This window comes from Schistocerca piceifrons, chromosome 7 (genome assembly GCF_021461385.2).
Source record: "Schistocerca piceifrons isolate TAMUIC-IGC-003096 chromosome 7, iqSchPice1.1, whole genome shotgun sequence".
Taxonomy (NCBI): Eukaryota; Metazoa; Arthropoda; class Insecta; order Orthoptera; family Acrididae; genus Schistocerca; species Schistocerca piceifrons.
Genome location: NC_060144.1, coordinates 534,817,375 through 534,843,639, shown reverse-complemented (window position 1 = coordinate 534,843,639; position 26,265 = coordinate 534,817,375).

Below are 26,265 nucleotides of genomic sequence, written 5' to 3'. Positions count from 1 at the left end.
GGTAGATGAACCAACAGAGAAAATTGACAACCTTCATACAGATATAAACAACATACATTAAAATATTCAATTTACCATGGAAAAGGAAACACAAAAGCAAATATATTTCTTGAATACAACAATAAAGAGAGAGAACACTAAACACATATTTGACATCTTCGGAAAGCCAACACCCACAGCCATAATTATATATGCTTCATCGAACCACCCACAAAACAATAACAATAATAAACTGAAATGTAATCAGGATAAATAATTAATTAATCTCCTTCCCCTCTTCTCTTGCTTCCCCCCCCCCCCCCCCCCCACACACACACACACACACACACACATGATCTCATATTAAAAAATAAATAAATTTACACACTGCCAACCCCCCCCCCCCCCCCAAACACACATACACACAAAAAAAAAATACAAATGAAAAACTTACAACACAAACAAAAGACAACAAACACTCAACAACAGTTGGCAAAACTACACAACGAAATCACATATGTTGCTCACCAAATGGAAGGTGAAAGTGAAACATGTGATGTGACAAATACGGATGGAAGAACATCAGAAATCAGCCAACTGGAGTATGAAGACTGACAAATACAACTCCAGAACCACACAAATGTGTTAACATGCTGGAAATCGTAAGTAACACCGAACGATACAGTCACAATATGGAATTTGCACCACAAAACTTGCTTCTAACTTTAAAAACCAGAGAAAAACATGACAAAATGTAATATAGCAGCATATTATATCCATCACATAATACGTTTATTGTATGTATAAAAAGAAACATGTATTTCAGACCACTGATGATGCTTCCCAAATAAAAGAAGCAAAACGTGTATGGCAATAAACATACTGCCTTCTTTTAGTTGCATAAATGGTACATACGTGCACCGAAGATATTGCCTGTATATGCCTTGTGACTATGCCCATTCATCATGACTGGTAACTGGGTGGTAGTCACACCGATGTAAAAGGCCGAACAGTGTTTACATAACAGATGGTATATGATGTGTCGCTTCACAGACAGAATGGGTGTCATTTCAGGGTATGATTTTAGGGAGTCATGGCGTTGTCAAAGTAGCTGATCTACACATTCAAGACCAGGACAGTACTGGCTGACAAGTGGTGTGCTCCGAATTTGTTTTTTGGAGGAATCAGCACAATCAGGATTGGGTGTGATGCCCCATGAAATCTGCTTTTGACTAGGTTGTTGGGATAATTACATCCAGTGGAGGCTGAAGTAAGAGTGGTGGTGTATTGCTGTAAAGTGTCTGCATCTGAACAAATATGTTTGCCTTAAATGCCAAGATTGTATGGGAGGGAACATTTGACATGGAAGGGGCAGCAACTGAAAATGTAGGTACTGTTGTTTGTTAGTATGTTTGATGTGAATGGAAGCGTGTTGCTCGCCTTCAGTGAGGGTGAGATCAAAGCCAAGGAAAGTGCCAAGGGATTCAGAATAGGACCATGTGAAATTTAATTCAGAGAATGTGTTTAGAGATTCCAGGAATTTTAACAGGTCAGCCTCACCATGAGTCCATATGGCAAAGATGTCATCAATGTATCTAATGCAAACCAGGGACTGAAGGCTTATGGATCCCAGGAAAGCCCCCTCCAAGTGACCCATGGAAAGGTCAGCATAGGAAGGAGCCATCCTGGTTCCCATGGCCGTACCCCTGATCTGTTTGTATGTCTGTCCCCCAAAGGTGAAGTAGTTGTTGGTAAGTATAAAGTTGATTAAAGTGAGCAAGAAGGATGTCATAGGTTTGGAATCAGGTGGGTGTTGACTGAAGAAATGTTCAGCTGCAGACAAACCATGTACGTGGGGGATGTTGATATAGAGGGAGGTGGCAGCAGTGGTGACAAGCATGGTGTGTGGTGGGAGTGGGACAGGCACAGAATTCTGATGATCTGAAAATGGTTATCATCTTTAATATAGGATGGAAGTCTTTGTACGATGGGTTGCAGGTGTTGATCAACTAAGGCAGATATATATTCGGAGGGTGCTTTGAGGCCAGCAACTATAGGATGGCCAGGGTGATTGGGTTTGTGGATCTTAAGAAGAAGGTAAAAGGTGGGGATGTGTGGTTTGGGTAGGGTAAGAAGCTCTATGAATTGAGGTTTAAGTTCTTGTGAGAGGTGTGAGGTTCTTAGGAGGGACTGTGGTACAGTTTGAATCACAGGGATGGGATGTTGACAGCAGGTGCTGTATGCAGAGGTGCCAGACAGCTGGCATAGACCTTCACTAAGATACTCCTGTTGGCAAAGTACCACAGTGGTAGATCCTTTATCTGCTGGAAGGATAACGATGGTCATCAGCTTTTAAAGAATGTAGAGCCTGGAGTTCTGCATACGACAGGCTAGTGTCCTGTTGTAGGGACCTGAGGAAAGATTGTGAAGCAATCCTGGATGTGAGGAATTCTTGGAAGATTTGTAAGGAATGATTCTGAGGCAGTGGTGATGAATCGAGTGGTCAGAACTGTTCAAGGCAGGATTCAATGTCAGGTTTGCTGTTGGGAAGGTTTTGGGATTGGGTTGCAAAGCGATATTTCCAGTTGTAAAGGAAAGTAGGTCCTTCACTAAAGCAGCATGGTTAAATGCAGGTTTAGGACTGTAAGTGAGACCCTTGGATAATGCAGACAATTTGGGGGGAGTGCTTTGGACGAGAGGTTAAGAACAGTGTACTGTTGTGACTGGTTCATGTGATCATGAGTTATTACTGGCCTGGACAGCAGTGGTGAAGGCTGTGGGATGTTAAGGAGGTTGGCCAAGCTCGGTTTGTGGGAGAGGAATGGTGGCTGATGGTGTGACTGACTGGGGAGCTGTAAAGGGGTGGGAAGGGAAACACCACTGTTGAGGTAATTTAGGAGAAGGTGGGATAGCTTTTTGAGGTGAAGTCTGGCATGTTATTGAAGTCTGAATTTAGCTTGGCAGAGGATACCATTCAAGGAAACGAAGGGCAGATAACTGCAGGATTTTGTAGGAGGAGAGAAGTCTGGTGGAGTGGAAATGCAGATGGGGCACATAGGTCACATATTAGTTGGGTAATATATAGTATAATATATTCAGAGCTACAGAGAACAATGCTTACATGACAAGATGAGGATAGCAAGAGACCAAAGCAAATAGCCAGGCATCTCATAGCTGCCCTTAAAAAAATTGAAGGCCATAACCTCATTTATTTGTACAGATAATGTGTATGTTAATATATGGACTCTTTGGTTTGGAATCATTACACAAAAATTTACACATAAGAAATAATTTTCATGAAGGTGTATTGCAGCAACCATTAGTTTTTCCCCGCCTTCTGTACGTCATTTCTTCTCTCCCCCCCCCCCCCCTGCTCCCTCCCCCCCCCCCACCCCCACCCCACCCCCACCCCTTCTCCAGACAATCTTCCAGCTGCACCTAGCATACCTACGCTGTCCTCATCACACCACTACATGCTCCCACAAGCTGCACTACACCTTCCATACTGTTTACAGAATTATTCTCTGAGACAGTGCAACTAAAGTAAACAAAGTACTTATTTGGCAGAAGAAACGACTAAAAATTTTGCATAAAGTAAGTAATTTCACATCTTGCAAAGGCATTTTTAAGGATACTGGAATGCTTGTTCTCACTTTCCAGCATATTTACTCCACAACAGTTCTTGATACTGACAATGTTTTGTACAGGACGGCAGGAGTGCTTTTAGTGAGTGTGTCTGGATCAGTAGGGTCCTTTGAATAACCACCAGGAACTTTAAAGAGAGATCCTTGGAGTGTTTTATTCATGATAAAAGGGTGTATGATTAAGGTACCTGAGGAAGCAACCACCTGCTTGTAAAGGTGGTCACTATGGCCACAGTACCTGGGATGGGGTGGAAGTGTTGGCAAGCAAGAGAGGGAAGTGATGACAATTCGATACGCAGCTACCTATGCCTGTCGCACTGCATAAATTTCTCTGGTGGCCTTATTGGCCATAGAAGGTAAATGAAGTCCAAGTGTTCTCTGATCAGCAATCCCAAGCAAGTGAACAACAGATCAGCAGCACATGCTGAAGCTGTGGTTTTAAAATTTACTGCCTGTACCCCCTCCAAGCAGGTGGCTCCTGTACAGTCGTTCCACATTTCTGCAAGAGTCGGTTATCAACATCAGCAAAGGTAATTAGACATTAAAACTTCAGTGGAGAGATGGCATGTGAATGGGACCTTACAAGCTAAGGGGGTTCAGTGATATGGGTAGGTTTACAAAGTTATTTCAATGTGTTACAATGTTTGTGTATTGCACAGTGTGTAATCATCACTAAAGCCCAGATTTTATATAATATCAAATTAAGAAATATGTGCATAAATGTGTAACCAAAATTGATGAAATATGTAAATACATATGTAATGAAGAAATTACATGTAAAATTCAGAATTTTACTTCTTCACCAGAAAATACAAGTTCGTTAATAGGATATTCAAATATCTATGTTAATTCTTAATCAGTTCACTTCTGCTTCAAAGTACTGAAGTAAAAGCGTCTCCTGTTCAAGCATTTAAGTCACACTGGAACGGGATGCACAATTAATTATAATATACTTTTCCAAATATTATGTTGCCATGCACAGTCTTGTGCCTGACAATAAGTTTTTATAAATAGAGAAACATCACTCAACTAAACAAAAATTAAAAAGTGCGTGGTTATACAGGGGGATTGTGTTGAGAACTATACTTGCAGGGGACTCTACATTTTCACCATTAAATAAGTGAGACAAAATAACAAGATATGGGTAACTGGGGATCTTATTTAGTGCAGACTGCAGTTTACTGAAAACTCCATTACCTATTTCAACTGGTACAACATTGACCCTCCTAACTGCCTCTTCCATTATTTTTGCAGCCTCTTGGAGAGTGGTTCACACACACACACACACACACACACACACACACACACACACACAAGTTCTCCTTCAGTGACATCACAGCTTCAAAGTGCTTATTATAGGAAGTCCCAGCTTCAATCCATGTTGCCCACCTTGTTATCACTGACTCCAGAGGCAGAGCTACATCAGATAGCTGCTGCCTGTAGCTTTGCACATGATAAGGGCATTTCAGGAAAACCTTCTTTTTTGCTGATATCCCATTGTATTTACTTCTTGGAATTGATGTCTGCCTTTGCCACTTGTTGCAGTGCATGTAACATGCACTACTTTTTGATAAAATGCATTAAGCTATTTCCCCACTTTCAACATGTATGGAGCTGCATCACCATACATCAGTAGGGCCCTCTTTTCTTTTACACTATCTGGCCATAGTACCTTAAGTCCATCACTAATAAATCTAGCAACTGTTGAACTATTTGTTGCCTCCAAAAGTTTACAATAAATTAAATAGGGTTTAGATGCGCCATCAAGGTCCAACGTGCCAGCAATTAAACTAGCAACAGAATTGGCCTACAGCTTCTGACATCTCGTCATCAGAAATACATATAGGTGATTTGCTAATGTCAGCCCTGATTTTTCTCTAATGTTGCAACATAAAAAGAATCTAGGTAGTTCTTCTTTAAACTGGACTTGTTGGGAATGTTGCGGTTGTGGTATTTCTGTAAGGAATGTTTAAATCCAGGTAACTAAAGTATTTTTTCCGGGTTATGTTCCCCGCAACCAAAGCAAAACACAGTTCTTTGTAAAATTCACTAGTAGATAATTTAGGCAGTCCATGCATCTGTGTAAGTAGAACCTGTTTCTTAAAAAAATCTGTAGTTTATTCCTGATATGTTCAATAGGTTCATAAATGTTGTTCAGTTTGAGATTTCATCATACATCATATACATTTGTCACAAGTTTGGCAGAGGACTATTTTCCCATCAGTTGTTAGCACTGTCAGTGGAAATCTACGTTTACAGTTTTTTATGACATTGAAGACACAACCAGTTTCATGGTTAACCTAAAAGCAACTGACTCTTACACACTGTAAAGTGTTTGAGAATGAGAAAGAAAGGTGTTGAAAATGAGTCATTGTTGCTCACATTGAATGCATGCAATTTAGCTTTGAGTGTAATGGGATGACTGTAGCATGAGAAATGCAGTAATAAAACATAATTATCTCCTATTTTGCCATGTAATGAAAATTCATAGGACTTACAAAATTCCATAATAATTTTAAAATATGTAAAATTATGTCATACAGTGTGAAATATGTATTATACCTCAAAATATGACTTACCAAACGAAAGCGCTGGCACGTCGATAGACACACAAACATACACACAAAATTCTAGCTTTCGCAACCAACAGTTGCCTCGTCAGGAAAGAGGGAAGGCGAGGGAAAGACGAAAGGATTTGGGTTTTAAGGGAGAGGGTAAGGAGTCATTCCAATCCCGGAAGCGGAAAGACTTACCTTAGGGGGAAAAAAGGACGGGTATACACTCGCGCACACACACACACACACACATATCTCCATACACACATATACAGACACAAGCAGATCTGTATATGTCTGCTTGTGTCTGTATATGTGTGGATGGAGATATGTGTGTGTGTGTGCGAGTGTATACCCGTCCTTTTTTCCCCCTAAGGTAAGTCTTTCCGCTCCCGGGATTGGAATGACTCCTTACCCTCTCCCTTAAAACCCAAACCCTTTCGTCTTTCCCTCTCCTTCCCTCTTTCCTGATGAGGCAACCGTTGGTTGCGAAAGCTAGAATTTTGTGTGTATGTTTGTGTGTCTATCGACGTGCCAGCGCTTTCGTTTGGTAAGTCACATCATCTTCGTTTTTAGATATATTTTTTCCCACGTGGAATGTTTCCTTCTATTATATACCTCAAAATATGTAATTTAAAACTTTGGAATAGGATCTTTTCCTTGTAATTTGTTGACATCTTTCTTATAACTACATATAAAACAACTGAATATGTAATTATTTAAAATCTGGGCTCTAGCCATCACATTGATAGTAGTTGTTGGGTAGAAAGTAGCTTCAGGCAGTGTTGCAAATCAGCTAACATTAAAGTGGAATCCATTCGTTGATCTTTATTAATAATCGGCAATTGGAATCTGAGATACTTATGGAATAGTGTTCAAATTCTGGTATCATGAAATGGCAGCTACCGCATACTTCACAGAAAATTACATTAACCAATGTGGCACTAAGCTTAGGACATCAGGTTAGGTGTTTGTTGAAGGACGATTTATAGGCAGTCGGAAAGAATGAATTTCAAATAGGTTTAGGATAGGTAATTCCCTATCCAAACCTATACTTCAGCCAGTCCTCATATTGCGCACTATGTGAGATTGCAGACTTGCATTTGATTGCAAACAGGCTTCAGGGAAGGTGAAAGTTAGAAATGTGAGACTGGCTGTTTTTTGATCAGGCATGGGTCATTACTAGGCAGGGAAACCATAAATTGCAGGCAACAATGGAGGACCTTCATATTTTACCTGGGTCATGAGCACAGATTAGTAGCTAAGACGTTAGTTTCAGAAAACAATTATGACATAAGGGCATGTAGTGAAAAGCATGCCAGGATATTGCATTTTCATGGAAGCTAATGTGAAGGCATGCAAATATTTGACAAGAAGGCAGCAATTACTAATGCAATGCAGGAAGTGAGATAGCTTCAGTGATAATGAAGGTTCAGTGGACATGTTTCATATGTTCAAAATTGCTGTTTGTTGGTGGTGTTCAACAGTTTATCTACACGGTCATCTTGGGAAATACGCTCTTGAGTGACAGTGACCAGGAACATAGGAGCCTTCATTTCGAGGTCAATGAGGGCTTGGGTGCAAAGTTAGCAACAAGATTGATAGCACTGACTGCGTACCAGATAGGCACATTCAGAAAAAGTTCACCCCACCATGACAGAACATTGAAGAGAGAAGCTAGTTGATGAGACAGGGAGGGGTGATTGCTCAGTGATGTCGGCAGGAATAGATGTGAGGGCAAACCGGTATTGATTGGAGAATTTAGTTGAAACTACTCTTTTTTGGCAAAAGAAAAAACAAACAATAGAATGAGTGGCTCCATGCTAAAGCAACAATAATAGGGGCAGGCCAAACAAAACCAAGGAGTCTCAGACAGCAGCCACCCACCAACATTAATTCACAACACAGGTTGGCAGAACAGGCAACTGTGTTGGTGCCTCTTTGGTAGCAGAAGAAACTTTGCCACCCAAAGTGTGTCACAACTAGCCCCTGTCTGTCGTGTGTGTGAAACAATCTCTCTAACTTCCCATTCATTAAACAGATGACAACAAAATATGACAGACAAGCTCCACAGCTTTTCGCTGTGGATTTCTGTAATTTATGCCCTTCCGAACAGGGGCCAAGCAGTGTAATGAACCCATAATGAATAATGGAAGAGGATTGTTCCATAGTAACCTTATAAGCTGTAGGGAACATATTGTGATAAAGCGCTAGTGCATAGGTTGTACCAGACTAAATGCATTAAATGTTAATCATATATGATGCAGAATAACTCTGCCAATCCATCCAGATCATGCAAACAGCCATTTGGTTGCCTAAGGCAAATGGAGCATACGAGGAGGAATCCAGAATTTTTGGGACTGGTACTGCCATCTGAAAGTAGGAGTAGTAGATCTTCGCACCACTAGGTGGCGAGAGCTGCACATCTGATGGGTCAGTGTGTGGGGTGGCATTTAACTGGGAGGATGTGTTGCGTGTCCACAGTGATTTCCGTAATACTCTGTGTTTGGTGTATCGCGTATGGCATATGGATTCGTGAACAGAACAGCACGTGTGTCTCAAATTTTGTGCGAATCTCGGGAAAATCACTGGCGTCAAGAGCTGGATTTACGGTTATGACCCAGAGACAAAGCAACGATCGCCCACTAGAAGAGCCCAGGCCCTCCAAAACCCAAAAGAGCTAGACAGGTGAAGAGCAAAGTGAAGAGCATGATCATCATTTTCTTTGATACCAAGGGACTTGTGCACAAAGAATTTGCCCCACCCAATCAAACAGTGAATTCCGCATACTACTGTGACGTTTAGCGACGGCTCCATGAAAACATGCGGCGACGAAGGCCTGAAATTTGGCATCAAGGGAACTGGCTGGTGCATCACGACAACACACCCTGTTACACATCCTTGCTCACCAGGACCATTTTGGCAAAAAACAACATGGCGGTTGTACCCCACCCACAGTACTCGCCATGATTTGGCACCTTGCAACTTCGCACTATTCCCAAAACTGAAACTCAAGTTGAAAGGTCGTCGGTTCGACACACTAGAGAGGATTCAAGAAGCATCGCTGGTGATGATAAACACCCTCAAAGAACAGAAAACGTTTGACCAGTGGCAGAAGTGCTGGGACCGGTGTGTACATGTAGATGGGAACCTTCTCGAGGGTGATGGTGAGCACTAGTCCAAAGGTAAGGTTTTCAACAGATGGCAGCCCTGGTCCCGAAAATTTTGGATAGCACCTCGTATGCTGTTGTGTAGTAGAGTGCATACAGAATAACATGGCCTGTAGGTGCAGCAGGGCATACATGGGGAGAGTGGTAGTGGTGGAGATTGTGGGAAGGTGCTGTAGGGGAAATGCCAGGTGCTGAAGGAGAAGTGCGATTGTAAACTGAAGTCTAAGCCCATATTTTGTAAATATTAAGTGAAATTCCTCCACACCCACACTTCTGTGCTGATCATTCAAAAAAATCTACTGTCACCTCTGCTTTGGTTAGTATCTTACAAGAAGTGTGTTGAAAATGCAGCAAAGTCAATGACTTACTTTTTCTTGGGTTGTTAACCATTTTTTAACTTCCGGAGAAGCGTCATGAGTGGCGAATATTGAGTATAACCTAAAACTGGTCTTGTTGTGGGCTAACAGCAGTGCGCGAGGCCAAACAAGGCTCAGCAGCTGATGTGGCGTAGTTCAAGCATAATATAGTCAATCTGGAGAGGCCTTCTGGCCAGAGGCATGCATATAACATCTGATTTCATACCAACAGTTCATCACTGGATAAAGAGGAAGAAACTAATGGAAAATTTACTTTTTTTGCACATATCATAGAGGTGTCTTAATAGTGAGTGTGTAAGGATGGTAGATTCGATTGTAGAGAAGATTTCATGTACTCAGTCAGACAATTACTATGTCTTGCAGACAGGTGCATGAACAATGTTGTATGCAGATGTCAGCATTTGAGAAAGGGGGGGGGGGGGGCATGTAGTGATGGTCAAAGGAGCCAGTTAGAGTGTCAAGAACGCAGCGATAAACATAGAGATATGACAGAATGTAAGGACCGAGCAATCGCCAGAGGCACACTCAGAGCCCTGGATTCATCTTTATTATTGATGCGACATGCAACCGGTGCTTCAGTGATGACAAGGGCAATTTATAGGTGAATCACAGGATGGGGGCTGAGCTCACAGCAGCCCCTGTGCCAACTGCCTTTGATCTCTGTACGCCAACAAGCCTGTTTCCAGGGTGTCAGGTGCATTTGGCCTGGAATCTCATTATCTAGAGTAGAATTGTCCCCAGTGGTGAGTCCTGCTTCAAACTGAGCCCCAGTGACCAGCGAAGATGTGTCTATAGATGACCCTTACAGCAGTGGGATACCAACCTGACTGTCACCTGCCATACACCATGACAACTAGGAGTGATGGTCTGGGGTGCCATTTCATTTCGTAGCAGGAACCCTTTGGTTGTCATCTGCATCACCCTTATAGCACAGCAGCACACAGACAATATTGTACACCTCATTTCATGGCAAGCTGTCCTGGGTTTACATTTCAGCAAGATAATGCCGTCCCACACATGCCAAGAGTTTCTACTGCTTGTCTTCGTGCTTGCCAAACACTATCTTGGCCAGCAAGGCTGCTGGATCTCTCCGTAATCGAGAACATGTGGAGCATTATGGGAAGGGCCTCCAACCAGATCAGGAGTTTGACAATCTGTAGCACCTATTAGACAGAATTTGGCACAATACCCCTCAGGAGAACATCCAACAACTCTATGAATCAATGCCAAGCCATATAACTGTTCCCATAAGGGTCAGAGGTGGACCAGCATGTTACTGACTTGGTAACTTTGTGAATGTCTTTACCTTGAATAAATCATCCCGTTTTTCCTAAATTGTAATCATTTTTTTCTCTGTAGGTGTACATCCCATCTACCGATTTCTGTCACATTCAGATAATTCCTTTGTGGTGTGCCGTTCTTCTTAAAATATGAGTACTTGTACTTATACTTTACCATTGATGTGTTCCTGGTGTAGTAGTGGAAAGACAATTGATTCTCTTCAAATTATTTATGATATGGGGCAGTGTGGGTACCATTTGGGTGACTGAGGGACATACTGATAACACAAAGGTGTTCATGTCGCAGTAGTGTATTCTACTATGGCTTCCATGGACTGGATTCTGAGCAATATCTATCTCAGTATAGGCACATGTTGTATGCCCTTGAACAGCACATAATTGTGCGCACATTAGGTGTGCATTTTAAGACCAAAGTAGTCCTTGCAAAATGATTTAAGAACTGCTGACAGTCCTGTCTGTGAATAACCAATAGAGTAGAGAATGTGTTGCTAAAGCAATCAGTAATTCACTTTGAGAAGGTGGGCATATGGTCCCCTTTAATGCATTCCAAGAGTAACTATGAAAACTGTAAACTTGAAGTTAGAAGAACCAATGTGTCAGCTGATACAGCTTGGTGCCTAGGATTATATGGGCGGACTGGTCAGTTACAGATGGGGCTGACCATGCTAAGAACAATGCCTGAGGTTCTAATCACTCTGGACAGTTTGAAGAGGGGCAAATTTAGCATAAAGGGGAGACAGATAAACAATTATGAACAATGTAAGGCAATGTTTTGCAAGTAAAATAAGAATCACCTTCTGTTCTTGCTAGCAGGTATGGCTGTGAGTTTGTGCAGTAGTATACACATGCCTGATGTGTGTGTAGACCAGTGTTCCAGCGTCTTTAAACATAAAATATAGAGTATAATGATATACTGTGTGCAATTACAAAACTAACAAGAGGAAACGGTGCCTATACTGTCCATGAAAAACACACATCATTGGTTTCACAACAACATATATGGTGCTGTGGTTGGGAAGTGACAGCAGAGACTTGACAGGTATTGGGCACATGTATCATATCTCCATGTGTAGGTGCAAGTGGCAGTGGTTGTAGAGAGAGGAAACACCACGCAGTAACAGAGTGCGGAGGGGTAGGGCTCTACGGGTGAGAGACTTTCCATCTTTCTTCATGGCTTCTCTGGTGGTGGCATATATCACACCACATGCATTGGTCTTTAAACAACATGCACAAAGTGTAGCACTGACAGCTGGGCCACTGCTGACAACGGTGAGTAGCATGCTGCATGCCTATCACCCTTGCCTCACAGGAACCTCCTCTCTCTTGTTTCTTACTGGTACCACGAACAATAAGATTGCTTGAGAAAAAGGCATTGTCAATATCAGAATTTACCTGAAGGAAATAATCCCCCCCCCCCCTCCTCTCTCTCTCTCTCTCTCTCTCTCTCTCTCTCTCTCTCTCTCTCTCTCTCTCTTTTTTATGCATGAGATGGATTCTAGACAAAACAAGTAAGTCACAGTATGAAGCCTTAATTCAGGAAAGTACCAATAAGGTCAATGCAAAGACGCAAAAAGTTACTAACAATCAACTGTACAGCCACATAGGTTTGAGACATGATAACTTTCATAAGCACCCCAAAAACTGTTAGAGTATTCATCACTTACATGAACCTGTTATACAACTAACTCTCACACCATAAAATTTCTCACATGGAACTACAAAGCTTCAACACTGCAAGTGATCTCATGGTAAGGGTATGTTTACTACCTCTACATACATAAATACCATACAAAATTACATAAAGGCTAAAATAAAAAGAACATATAATCTTAGGCAGTCCATATACTGCAAGCCAGTGGCACAGTGCAGCACTGTGATGGGGTCACAGGGGACCCATCCTTGAAAACAGAAAGGCAGGAAGCCTTGTAACTGCCCTCATGTTACACCTAGGTGGCAGATCTTCTCTCCTTTGATTGATTTCCTAGATACAACTACAATCAGACTTGACCAGGGTATAGTTGATGGCTGAATAATTGCTGCATCAAGTTGTTGCTGGATTGTTTCTCCCACAACAGAACGTAATTGATGCAGAATTCAGTATGGCTTGTGTGCTGTTGGTCTAGAATTTCCGGTAGGTGTTTCATGGTATAAAGCATCAGTGGCAGGCAAGTATTGCCTCTCATCAACCAGCCACAAATAGTTCTCTAAAACTGGGTACAGCCATCTCTGCTTGGAATCAGTTAAAAATGACATCTTATTTAGCAACTTATGTTCAGAGGATGGCATGATTGTGTATACATCTTGAATAAGCAGTGGCTTCCATTGGTTTCTTCTCCTAATCTTTTGCTCTTTGGCAAATGATACCTCATACTCAGATATTTCTTCAGCAGTGGCTAGTATAGTTCCTCATGGTATTACTACATCTCATGCATGAAAATTGTCTAAACTCTATGGTATCCACATGTTTGTCCCTCTAGGCTCAGCCTTACATAGGCCTCTCTTTACATGCACTTGCTTTGTATGGAGAATATCATTTGGTGTGAGCGAGTCATTCAAAAAAATGTCTCCTTTGGGCTTCTGGATTTTGACAGTAACTAAAGAACCTTCCCAGCACCACCACTGATTGTTACAAGGACATTGTTATAAGGACATTAGCCGAACATGATAAGTAGGCCTTTTTTCCTGGGTTTCTCTCGTGGATGGAATGGCCGTCGTTGGAATTATGGTTCGCCCCAGTGAATTGAACAGTATGTGACCTGTAGCCAATTATATACTGGTAATGGTGTAGAAAATCATCAAAATATGACCTAGGCCTTACAGTTTCCATCTCAGTCATGAAAGTGTGCAATTAATTGTTAATTTAACTGGACACATACCCACACCACTAGTACATCATCAGGGCAGTTTTAGCATCCAATTGTAATTAGGAGAAAGAAAATTTAACTTACCTGGGTGTACATATCCACCTAAATTTTGCCCAGTTTGCCTTGTATCCCTCCATTCACAGTCACACTTGCCAGCTCCTCCAGACCTCAGTAATTTATGGGGTTACTGTTCTTTCTGGGGGCAGGGTTGGGTGGCTGTACCTGCAATCCCTGCCATTTCCCTGCTTAATTGTAAAATGCTTGTTTCCTCTGTTACAGGAAGGACCATAACAACTACAGTTCGACCTATTGTGAGCCTGCAGTCAGTGCATTCCTAATGCCCAAAATCCCACCAATTAGGTCGTAAGGAGCCAAATACTTACCAGCTATACGACTAGCTTGCCAAACACAAGGTGTGGTTCATTATTCCCCATTGGGGCAGCAACAAATCCCTATGTTTCTCCATGCAACAAAGCCAATTGGACTGCCTCGTGAAGTGAAGTGGGAGAGGCCACTTCAGTCTATCCTCTAATATGGGCCATGAGTAAAAACACCAATCATATGTGCTTCTGCTTTATCTAGAAGAATATGGATGGTATCCCAACCAAGAGTATATATTTTGCATAAGGTAGCCCTTATGGGGTCTGCAAATTGTTCTAAACTGTCCCCTGATCTTTGTCTAAGGATGGACCTCCTATGCCTTACAGTTTCTATATCGGTCATAAAGGGGTGCAATTAATTGTTAGTTTAACTGGACACATACCCACACCACTAATAAAACACGCAACAGCAGATAATGTTCTGGGTAGAGCCACCCAAGGACTGCGATTCATTGGCAGAACACTTATAAGGTGCAACAGGTCTACTAAAGAGACTGCTTACACCACACTTGTCTGCCCTATTCTGGAGTATTGCCGTGTGGTGTGGGATCTACATCAGATGGGACTGACAGTTGACATCAAAAAAGTACACTCCTGGAAATTGAAATAAGAACACCGTGAATTCATTGTCCCAGGAAGGGGAAACTTTATTGACACATTCCTGGGGCCAGATACATCACATGATCACACTGACAGAACCACAGGCACATAGACACAGACAACAGAGCATGCACAATGTCGGCACTAGTACAGTGTATATCCACCTTTCGCAGCAATGCAGGCTGCTATGCTCCCATGGAGACGATCGTAGAGATGCTGGATGTAGTCCTGTGGAACGGCTTGCCATGCCATTTCCACCTGGCGCCTCAGTTGGACCAGCGTTCGTGCTGGACGTGCAGACCGCGTGAGACGACGCTTCATCCAGTCCCAAACATGCTCAATGGGGGACAGATCCGGAGATCTTGCTGGCCAGGGTAGTTGACTTACACCTTCTAGAGCACGTTGGGTGGCACGGGATACATGCGGACGTGCATTGTCCTGTTGGAACAGCAAGTTCCCTTGCCGGTCTAGGAATGGTAGAACGATGGGTTTGATGACAGTTTGGATGTACCGTGCACTATTCAGTGTCCCCTCGACGATCACCAGTGGTGTACGGCCAGTGTAGGAGATCGCTCCCCACACCATGATGCCGGGTGTTGGCCCTGTGTGCCTCGGTCGTATGCAGTCCTGATTGTGGCGCTCACCTGCACAGCGCCAAACACGCATACGACCATCATTGGCACCAAGGCAGAAGCGACTCTCATCGCTGAAGACGACACGTCTCCATTCGTCCCTCCATTCACGCCTGTCGCGACACCACTGGAGGCGGGCTGCACAATGTTGGGGCGTGAGCGGAAGACAGCCTAACGGTCTGCGGGACCGTAGCCCAGCTTCATGGAGATGGTTGCGAATGGTCCTCGCTGATACCCCAGGAGCAACAGTGTCCCTAATTTGCTGGGAAGTGGCGGTGCGGTCCCCTACGGCACTGCGTAGGATCCTACGGTCTTGGCGTGCATCCGTGCGTCGCTGCGGTCCGGTCCCAGGTCGACGGGCACGTGTACCTTCCGCCGATCACTGGCGACAACATCAATGTACTGTGGAGACCTCACGCCCCACGTGTTGAGCAATTCGGCGGTACGTCCACCCGGCCTCCCGCATGCCCACTATACGCCCTCGCTCAAAGTCCGTCAACTGCACATACGGTTCACGTCCACGCTGTCGCGGCATGCTACCAGTGTTAAAGACTGCGATGGAGCTCCGTATGCCACGGCAAACTGGCGGACACTGACGGCGGCGGTGCACAAATGCTGCGCAGCTAGCGCCATTCGACGGCCAACACCGCGGTTCCTGGTGTGTCCGCTATGCCGTGCGTGTGATCATTGCTTGTACAGCCCTCTCGCAGTGTCCGGAGCAAGTATGGTGGGTCTGACACACCGGTGTCAATGTGTTCTTTTTTCCATTTCCAGGAGTGTAGAAAGAAGGGCAGCTCGTTTTGTATTATTGCGAAATAGGGGAGATAGTGCCACGGACATGCTACATGAACTGGAGTTGCAATCATTAAAACAAAGACTTTTTCATTGCGATGGGATCTTCTCATGAAATTTCAGTCACCAGTTTTCTCCTCCAATTGTGAAAACATTCTGTTGGCACCCACATACATAGGGAGAAATGATCATCACAATAAAATAAGAGAAATCAGGGCTCGCACAGAAAAATTTAAGTGCTCACTTTTTCTGTGCGCCGTTCAAGAGTGGAACAGTAGAGAGACAGCTTGAAGGTGGTTCATTGAACCCCCTGCCAGACCCTTTCTTGTGAATAGCAGAGTAATCACGTAGATGTAGACAATTTTTCACGGTAATAACTAACATCCTGCTTGTCAAAGTACCGCCTTGCTAAGTCTTTTGGCATTTTTCAATGTGTCAACCGACTCTAAACAGATACATCCACTGACAGCTTCAATCAGATCGCATTTAGTAGGAAATTACCCAGCCATGGGCAGATATGACCCACATTTGCAGGATGGTATCCATATTATCTGTGGATTTTCCTGAAAATGTAGGAATGCAATTTACTGCTGGGAAGCTGCTTGTAGTAGCAGACAGTGGAATAGGTGAGCTAGTTTCAACTCCTCTAACTTGGCAGTAGCTTTAGCGTTAAAGTCTGCCCTCTATGGAGCAGCTTCCCTTCTCAATTTACATTCTGCTCTCTTAACTCTACATTTAATGCCAGAAATTTGTGAACTTGGTGTTGCAAAGATCCAATAAGGTTTTCGCCATCACTCTCAGCATCACTTTGCCTGAGAGCACGTTTGAGGCATAGTGACAGCAGAAGAGGATCTAACTGTTAACAATAATGGATTAAAGCAAAATGTCTGTGATAGTACACAACTCCTCTGGTTCTTCTTGAAGCCCCTGAATGCAAATGGTTAGCAATCAACAGTGAACTACTTGCAATTTACAAAGCCATGAGATACTTCCAGGAGGAGATTATGTTTGCGACTTAGTTACTGTAGCAGATTTTCTAACTAACGTATTGTGTTACACCTAGCTTTCCCTTAAAGAGGAGTAGCCCTATATACTATGTACATTCATCGGAAATTAATTCTGGCTCCAAGTTTATTGACAACGCTAACAACTATAATTAACATCAAAAAGTTTTAGGAAACTAGTAATTTTTACAACAGGTTTTTGTGTTGCCTTTGTAGAAATCTCGTTTTTGTGTATCTGCTTCAGTTCTTATAGGGAATTAGCAACTTTTTAGCTCAGCAGATTAAAAGATAATCAGCGGGCGTAATTTAAAGTTATATGTTCACTGCCTTGTAATACATTGCACTATCCAAAATGCAGCCCCATGGTGAATGCTGTTCTCAAACACAAGATGAATTGATTGGCATTCATAAGCAGCTCGAAATTGCCCTGACTGCTGTCAAGTAATAGGCAGGTGTTGCAAATCAGTGTCTTGAAAGTGCACCCGAGAATCGTGTACCTGTGATACACCAGAGGTACCACAAGTATTATCCTCTCTTGTGGGTCCCGTCTCCTCTGCAGAAGTACAGTATCCGTCATTACCCATCCACTTGACTGTGAGTGGTGTGTCAGTGATTGATCTATGTGCCCTGAATAGGGTGGACAGAGATCAAAGAGGGCTCAGGTTGTTGTTCTGATCCCCCTAACCAAGAAGTTTGAGGTGCTGTCCTTCACTGACACTGAAACGGAGCCAGTGGGACTCGCTTCACACATTTTGGGGAAAGCTGTTAAATAATATATTCTGGTTCATGGTAGTATGGTATCTGCCTTGCCTGCTGTTAGATATGTATAGTCCTTCTATCGTATCTTGCTCCTCAAATGCAATCGTAGATATCTGATAGATGTGAGTAATTACATTAACACATATTCCATAGATTAATGGCTACGACATTTTGTAATGATGTGGAGCATGTCAGCTTAATTTGTCAGGTGTCATGAGGAGGTACACACAAAATGCTAGGGGTCTATTATTCATCAGGAGTTCAAACATAAGGCAGATGATGACACCCCTTAGGGATATGGCAGTGTAAGGGACAGGAAAGGACATCATGTTGACTCAGTGTGTATGCCTGGGGCCTTCATTCGGCATGTTGAAGAAGCTGTTCTGGCAGCCATTGAGGGAACATGATGCAACCAACTGTAGATTGTGGTACATGTTGGAACAGATGATTCCTGTTGTATGGGCCCCAAGGCCATTCCTATGACTGGCAGAGGAGGTTGATAAGACCAGCCTTGCACATGGAGATTCATCGAAGTTCACAATTTGCAGCCTTGTCCCCAGAACTGATCATGGCCCTTTGGCTCTGAGTCAAGTGGAAGGACCCAACCAGAATCTAAAAGGTTCTGTGACAAGCTAGACTGCACTTCCTGGACTTACACTGTAGAGTAAATAGGTCAGATATGCACTACACATCTGAGGCTACCCTCAGCTAGCTGACTGTGTGTGGGGAAGTGGAGGTGGTGTATTTGTCGCAGTAGACAAGAAACTCAAATCCACTGAGGTAGAAATTGAAGCTGCATATGAGATTGTTTGGACAAGACTTAGTGTCAGGTGTGGGCATAAAATGATAATTGGATCTTTCTATCAGCCACCAGACTCATCTCCTGATGTAACCGAAAGCTTTAGAGAAGTCCTCATTTCACTTCTACATAAATTTCCCAATCATACTGCAATCATTTGTGTAGACTTTAATCATCAGTCAATTAATTGTGAAAAGTACTGTTTTGTTAGAGGTGGGCGTGATAAGATATCCAGCGAAACATTACTGAATGCCTTCTCTAAAAACTACCTTCAACAGATAGTTAGGAACCCCATTCGTGTTGGAAGTAGATTGTATCTAATGGAAACAAACAGACATGACCTTTTTGAGGATGTCCACATCAAAATGGGTATCAGTGACCATGGCACGGTTGTGTCAGTAGTGATTACCAAAGTACAAAGGACAACTAAAACATGCAGGGAGATACATATGTTCAAAAAAACTAGGTAAGATATCAGTACGAAATGAAATGATCGTATGGCATTGTTGGCTGGGAGGCCCCATGCGGTGAAGTTCGGCCGCCATATTGCAAGTCCTCTTTAGTTGATAAGATATCAGTGGTGTCATATCTCAGTGAGGAACTTGAAATTTTCAGCACAGAGATGGAGCATGTAGAGCAACTCTGTCTCAAGTTTAGAACCACAGTTGACCATACACTGGATAGATACATACCCAGTAGAACAGTTCATAATAAGAGGGAACCTTCATGGTATAGAGCCAATCTAAGGAAACAGAGATTATTGGATAATAGGTGTAAAAGAAAATGTAGGGCTATAGATAGAGAGATGCTGAATGAAACAAATCTGGCTGTCAAGAGACAATGCTTGATGCCTTCAGTGACTACTGTAGCAGAATATTGTCAAGGGATAATTCACAGAATGCAAAGAACTTTTGGTCATATGTAGATGCTGTTACTGGCACCGAATTTAATGTCCAGAGACAGGAACTGAAAGAGGATAGCAAAGTAAAAACTGTAATGGTGAACTCAATTTTCAAATGTTCCTTTACAAAGGAAAACCTGGTAGAATTACTCCAGCTCAATCCTTGTCCCACTGAAAAGATGCATAAAATCACTGTTAATGTCAGTGCTATGGAGAAACAGCTGAAATGTTAAAACTGAACAAAAGCTGCAGGGCCTGATGGCATCCCTGTCCCAGTTCGTGAAAAAAGGCATAGGTCACATCTGTGTACAAGAAGGGCAGCAGAAGTGATCCACAAAACTACCTTCCAATATCGTTGACATCAGTTTGTTGTAGAATCTGAGAACATATTCCAAGCTCAAACATAACAGAGTTACCCGAATGCCAACCAGCCTATATTCCGAACCCAACTTGCACTTTTCTCACTTGAAATACTGAAAGCCTGGGATCAAGGCAGTCAGGTAGATGCAATATTTCTTGGTTTCCGAAAAGCGTTTGACTCGGTACCACACCTACACTTATTGTCAAAAGTACAATAATATGGGGTTTCAAGTGAAATTTGTGACTGGATTAAGGACAGGGAGGTCACAGCATATTACTTTGGATGGAGAGTAATTGTCAGATGTAGAAGTAACTTTGGATGTACCCGAGGGATGTATCTTGGGACCCTTGCTGTTCATGTTGTATATTAATGACCTTGCAGACATTAATCATAACATCAGGCCTTCTGCAGATGATGCAGTTACCTATAATGAAGTACTATCTGAAAGAAGCAGTGTAAATATTCAGTCAGATCTTGATAAGATTGGCAACTTGCTCTGTGTTCAGAAATGTAAAATTTTCCATGTCGCATAACGAAAAAACGTGGTATCCTATGACTATAATATCAATGAGTCACTGTTGGAATCAGCCAACTCATACAAGTAGCTGGGTGTAACACTTTGTTGGGATATGAAATGGAATGATCACATGGGCTCAGGTGAGGGTAAAGCAGGCAATAGACTTTGGTTTGTTGGTAGAATATTGGGGAAGTGCAACGAGTGTACTAAGGAGATTGCTCGCAAATCACTCAAGTGACCAGTTCTAGAGCATGGCTCAAGTTTGTGGGACATGTACCAGATAGGAGTAACGGGGGATATTGAACGTATGCAGAGAAAGGCAGCACGAACGTTCACAGGTTTGTTTAACCCATGGATGAGTGTCACAGAGATACTGAAGGAACTGAACTGGAAGATTCATGAAGATAGATATAAATGATCCCGAGAAAGTTTACTAACATAAGAAGTGGCTTTAAATGATGTCTCTAGTAATATACTACAACCACCTATGCATCGCTCACATAGAGTTCGTGGGAAGAAGATTAGAATAATTGTTGGGTGCACAGAGGCATTCAATCATTTCTCCCGTGCTCCATATGTGACTGGAACAGGAAAAACCCCTAATAACTGGTACAATGGGATGTACCCTCTGTCGTGCATCTTACCTTGGTTTGCAGAGTGTAGGTGAATATGTAGATGTAACTGTAGAGGTATACATTGCAGGATGCGAGGCCATGATTTTTACTGACTATAAGCCTCCTATGGAAATTATTCCCAACCCCTTGGAGGACCACCCTCCATGGAGATTCTGACACATGGACCTTATTAGCCAGTATGCCACTGACATTTGGCACATCCCGGGACAGACAATGTGGTAGCTGACTATCTATCATGAATGAATCCATCTCTTCCACTTTGGACTGGGATAAACTAGTTTGCCTGCAAGTGGATGATCTTGAAATTCAAAACCTGTAAGAGGACTCTAATTTGGTGCTGATCTTGTTTCCCACCCTGTTGCTGTTTCCTCCATCTCATGCTGTGTGATGTCTTGACTAGTATCCTCTGCCCAATTTTCTGGCTGCTCTGTGATGGACAGTTTTCTCAGCTATCCATGATCTGGTGCACCTAGGCATTAAGGCTGCAATGTGCCTAATCACGGAACGTTTTCTTTGGCCCATCACAAGAACAACTGCTGCTCTCTCTCTCACACACACACACACACACACACACACACACACACACACACACACACACACACACTTGCATACCATGTCAATAGAGAAAGGTCAGACACCACACTCAACATCCACTGGAAAACTTCAACATATCAAAGGGACCCTTCCATCATGTGCACCTTGACATCATGTGCTCCTTTTTCCCCTCCGAGGGATTCAGATACATTGTTTTGGCCATTGACTGGGTAACCAGATGGATGGAGACGGTTACTCTGTTGGACATCATGGCTGATTCTGTCACGCATGCGCTTTTGCTTCTGCATGGATTTTGTGTTCCAGATGTTTCACATTCATAACCACTGACAGGGGCACAAGTTTGAGTTCGTACTCTTTGGCAAATAATGCTCTCGATGGAGTGTCGACAGGTTCCATACAACTGTGTAAAACCCACAGAGCAACAGATGTCAAATGTTAGTGCCACACCCTTAAAACGGCTCTCATGTGCCATGGCAGTTTCTGGTTGGAGGCCCTGCCTTAGGCCCCTCGGCATTCATTTGACTCACAAAAAAGTCATGAACTCTTCCCTTGCTGATGTCTTCTGTGGTGAGCTCTTAGTTTCACCTGCCTAGCTCATCAGCAACACTGCGCTCCCTTCTCAGGACAAGCTCTCTGCTTTAGTTAAACGTGTCTGCCCACACATCATGAATGTACATGCATCAGAACTCAATCTTCACACCATGCCAAGAGGGTCATACTTAGCAATCTGCTACACTGTGAGTTTGTGATGCTATGCGACAACACCATTTGTGCAACTCTTCAGCCACCTTACTTTGTTCTGAGTAGGGTCCTTAGCCATGCACAGGTGTTCACACATAGCAATCTGGGACACTATGTGTTTGTGATGCTACATGACGACACCATTTGTGCGTCCCTCTGACCACAATCCTCTGGACCGCTTAGGTTATTAGCTGTTTGGATAACATGATGGACATTCTTCTCAGCAAGAAATGTCAGACAGTTTCTTTAAACAGAATAAAACCTGCTTGGACAGTGGATGAAGAATCTTCTACGACCACAGATGCTGGTGTGTCCTTAAAGAGGGGTACCCCTATATATTATCTGCATTTATCGTAAATTAACTCTGCTTTCAAGTTTGTTAACAACTATAATTAACCTCAAAACAGTTAAGAAAACCAGTAACTTTTGCCAAAGGTTTTTGCATCGTGTTAATAGAATTCTCAAGTAGTGTATTTGCTTCAGTTCTTTTAGAACATTAGAAACTGTTTAGCTCGCTAGATTAAAAGATAATAAGTGGGCTTAATTTAAAGTTATTTGTTCATTGCCCTTGGTCGCTTTACTCGCCAAATCAACCAACCAACCTGGAATACGCTGCAGTAGACAAAATGTAGCCCCATTGTGAATGGTGTTCTCAAATATGGAATGAATTGGTTGACAAACTGGGTTGTTTTGGAAATCAATCTTATGCAAACACAATTAGTTTATTTTTATATTTACCCAGACATGTTTTGACACCAATGTGTTATCTCCTGTGAGTCAAATTTTTATTTCTTAAAACTACATCACTTGCTGAATTGTATTATTATACACGGATTTTTAGTGCTTGTTTTCATCGTCTTTTTTTGACAGCATGTCATCTGCTAAATTTTTCACCCTGGTTGGTGTCTCAACTGAGGACGAAAAATTTTGCAGATGATACGCTGTCAAAAAAATGAGCACTAAAAATCAATGTATAATAATACAATTCAGCTAGCGATGTAATTTTAAGAAATAAAAATTTACCCCTCAGAAGATGACACATTGATGTCGAAACATGTCTGGGTAAAAATAAACTAATTGTGTTTGCCTAAGGCTGATTTCCAAAACAACCCAGTTTTTAAATCGCAAACACAGAAGAATGAAAAGAGGATCTTCAAAAGTTGGTAAAATGACAATTGGTTGACATTTGTAAGCATCTGGAAATCGTCCTGGCTACTGTCAAACAGTTGACAGCTACTGCGAATTGGTGTGTTGGAAGAGCCCCTGAGAGTCATGTACCTGTGATATCGGTACCAGAGTGTCACGTAATCCCCACTGCACACCCTTTTTACTTTATATGCAGTTTATATGGCATAATATTTTAATTAATTTTATATTGCTTATTGTTGCAAGCACGACAGATAAAATACGATTCTCACTATTAGTTTCTGCAGTTGAAAATATTTTTACTTTATGCACATTGACCTATTATGTGAGAATACACACAACACTGAAAGATTTGCTGCTGTGGATGTACGATCTGTAATTTGCAAACTATTTTTATATAACACTGATCTGGCTCCTTAGATATGGAATATGGTATGATTACTGTAACTAGTTATGGAATAAAAAAATGCCCTTCACTACTTTCATCTCTTGACTGCACTGAAAATTACTCTTATTACCTGTGCGGAATTTACAGTATGTTATGCTCACTAAACATATGTCTGCTTGTGTCTGTATATGTGTGGATGGATATGTGTGTGTGTGCGACTGTATACCCGTCCTTTTTCCCCCTAAGGTAAGTCTTTCCGCTCCCGGGATTGGAATGACTCCTTACCCTCTCCCTTAAAACCCACATCCTTTCGTCTTTCCCTCTCCTTCCCTCTTTCCTGATGAGGCAACAGTTTGTTGCGAAAGCTTGAATTTTGTGTGTATGTTTGTGTTTGTTTGTGTGTCTGTCGACCTGCCAGCACTTTCATTTGGTAAGTCACATCATCTTTGTTTTTAGATATATATTTCCTACGTGGAATGTTTCCCTCTATTATAACTATATATATATATATATATATATATATATATATATATATATATATATATATATATATATATATATATATATATATATATAATGGAAGGAAACATTCCACGTGGGAAAAATTATATATAAAAACAAAGATGAGGTGACTTACCGAACAAAAGCGCTGGCAGGTCGATAGACACACAAACAAACACAAACATACACACAAAATTCAAGCTTTCGCAACAAACTGTGGCCTCATCAGGAAAGAGGGAAGGAGAGGGGAAGACGAAAGGAAGTGGGTTTTAAGGGAGAGGGTAAGGAGTCATTCCAATCCCGGGAGCGGAAAGACTTACCTTAGGGGGAAAAAAGGACAGGTATACACTCGCACACACGCACATATCCATCCACACATATATATAAAAAAAACAAAGATGATGTGACTTACCAAATGAAAGTGCTGGCAGGTCGATAGACACACAAACAAACACAAACATATACACAAAATTCAAGCTTTCGCAACAAACTGTTGCCTCATCAGGAAAGAGGGAAGGAGAGGGAAAGACGAAAGGATGTGGGTTTTAAGGGAGAGGGTAAGGAGTCATTCCAATCCCGGGAGCGGAAAGACTTACCTTAGGGGGAAAAAAGGACGGGTATACACTCGCGCGCGCGCGCGCACACACACACACACACACACACACACACACACACACACACACACACACACACACACACACACACACACACACACATATGCAGACAAATATATATATATATAAACTGCCACAACTAACACAAGAACACGAAACTAAAAAAAAATGAAATTTGATTTTTATAGTAACAGCCAGAACAGGTTTTGCACAGCATTCTTTGATCACACACAAGTTAAATTTTATCACTCATAAATTATTTACGTAATTGATAAGATGATGATAGCTGCCCATGGCCACCTGAAAATGACATAATAAAATCCACAATTTCCCTCCGAAGTCTGCAGGAAGCTGAAAGAGATAATTTTAATGAACTGTTACCTGCCCGCTACATTGTGGGAAAAACTGCTTTCATTCAATTTAATTTGAATTTGCCATGGCAGCGGTTCCCGCGATCACCACATGGCTCTGCATCATGAAAAATTCCTAATATGCTGAAAACGGCTAAGAATGTGGAATTAAATCTTGGTCAAGCTAGCAATAAATTATTACAGGTAATAATTTTAACAATTTCTATATTCAAAAAATCAAGATAAATTGAAAGTACACACCTTTTACAAATAGCCTCCAATGGCGTCTTTCTCAGTCAAAGGACAAACAAAGGCTACCAAAGCATTCAAGCGAGCATCACAGGCTCTTACAACTTTAACGGCTACAAGAAGACGGAGAGAGTAATGTTTTAACTTCCACTATTTATAGGCAATTTAATATGCATCTTTGTAATTATTTTTAATTATCATTGTCTGCTTTGATACATACATTCGCTAACCATAGACGTTATTTGTGAACTATAGATACATAAATATTGCACAAACATAAAAATGAAAAATTTTTGATTCCTTTTATACATAATCTACAACCATTCATACAGTAATGAAATAATAATAATACAGATAAATTTTTGTTTTTATTTTTTACATATTATAAAGATGATTGCAAATGTCTTGCCAGGAGATGCCACAAGAGGTATCTGAAGTACTACCATCTCCT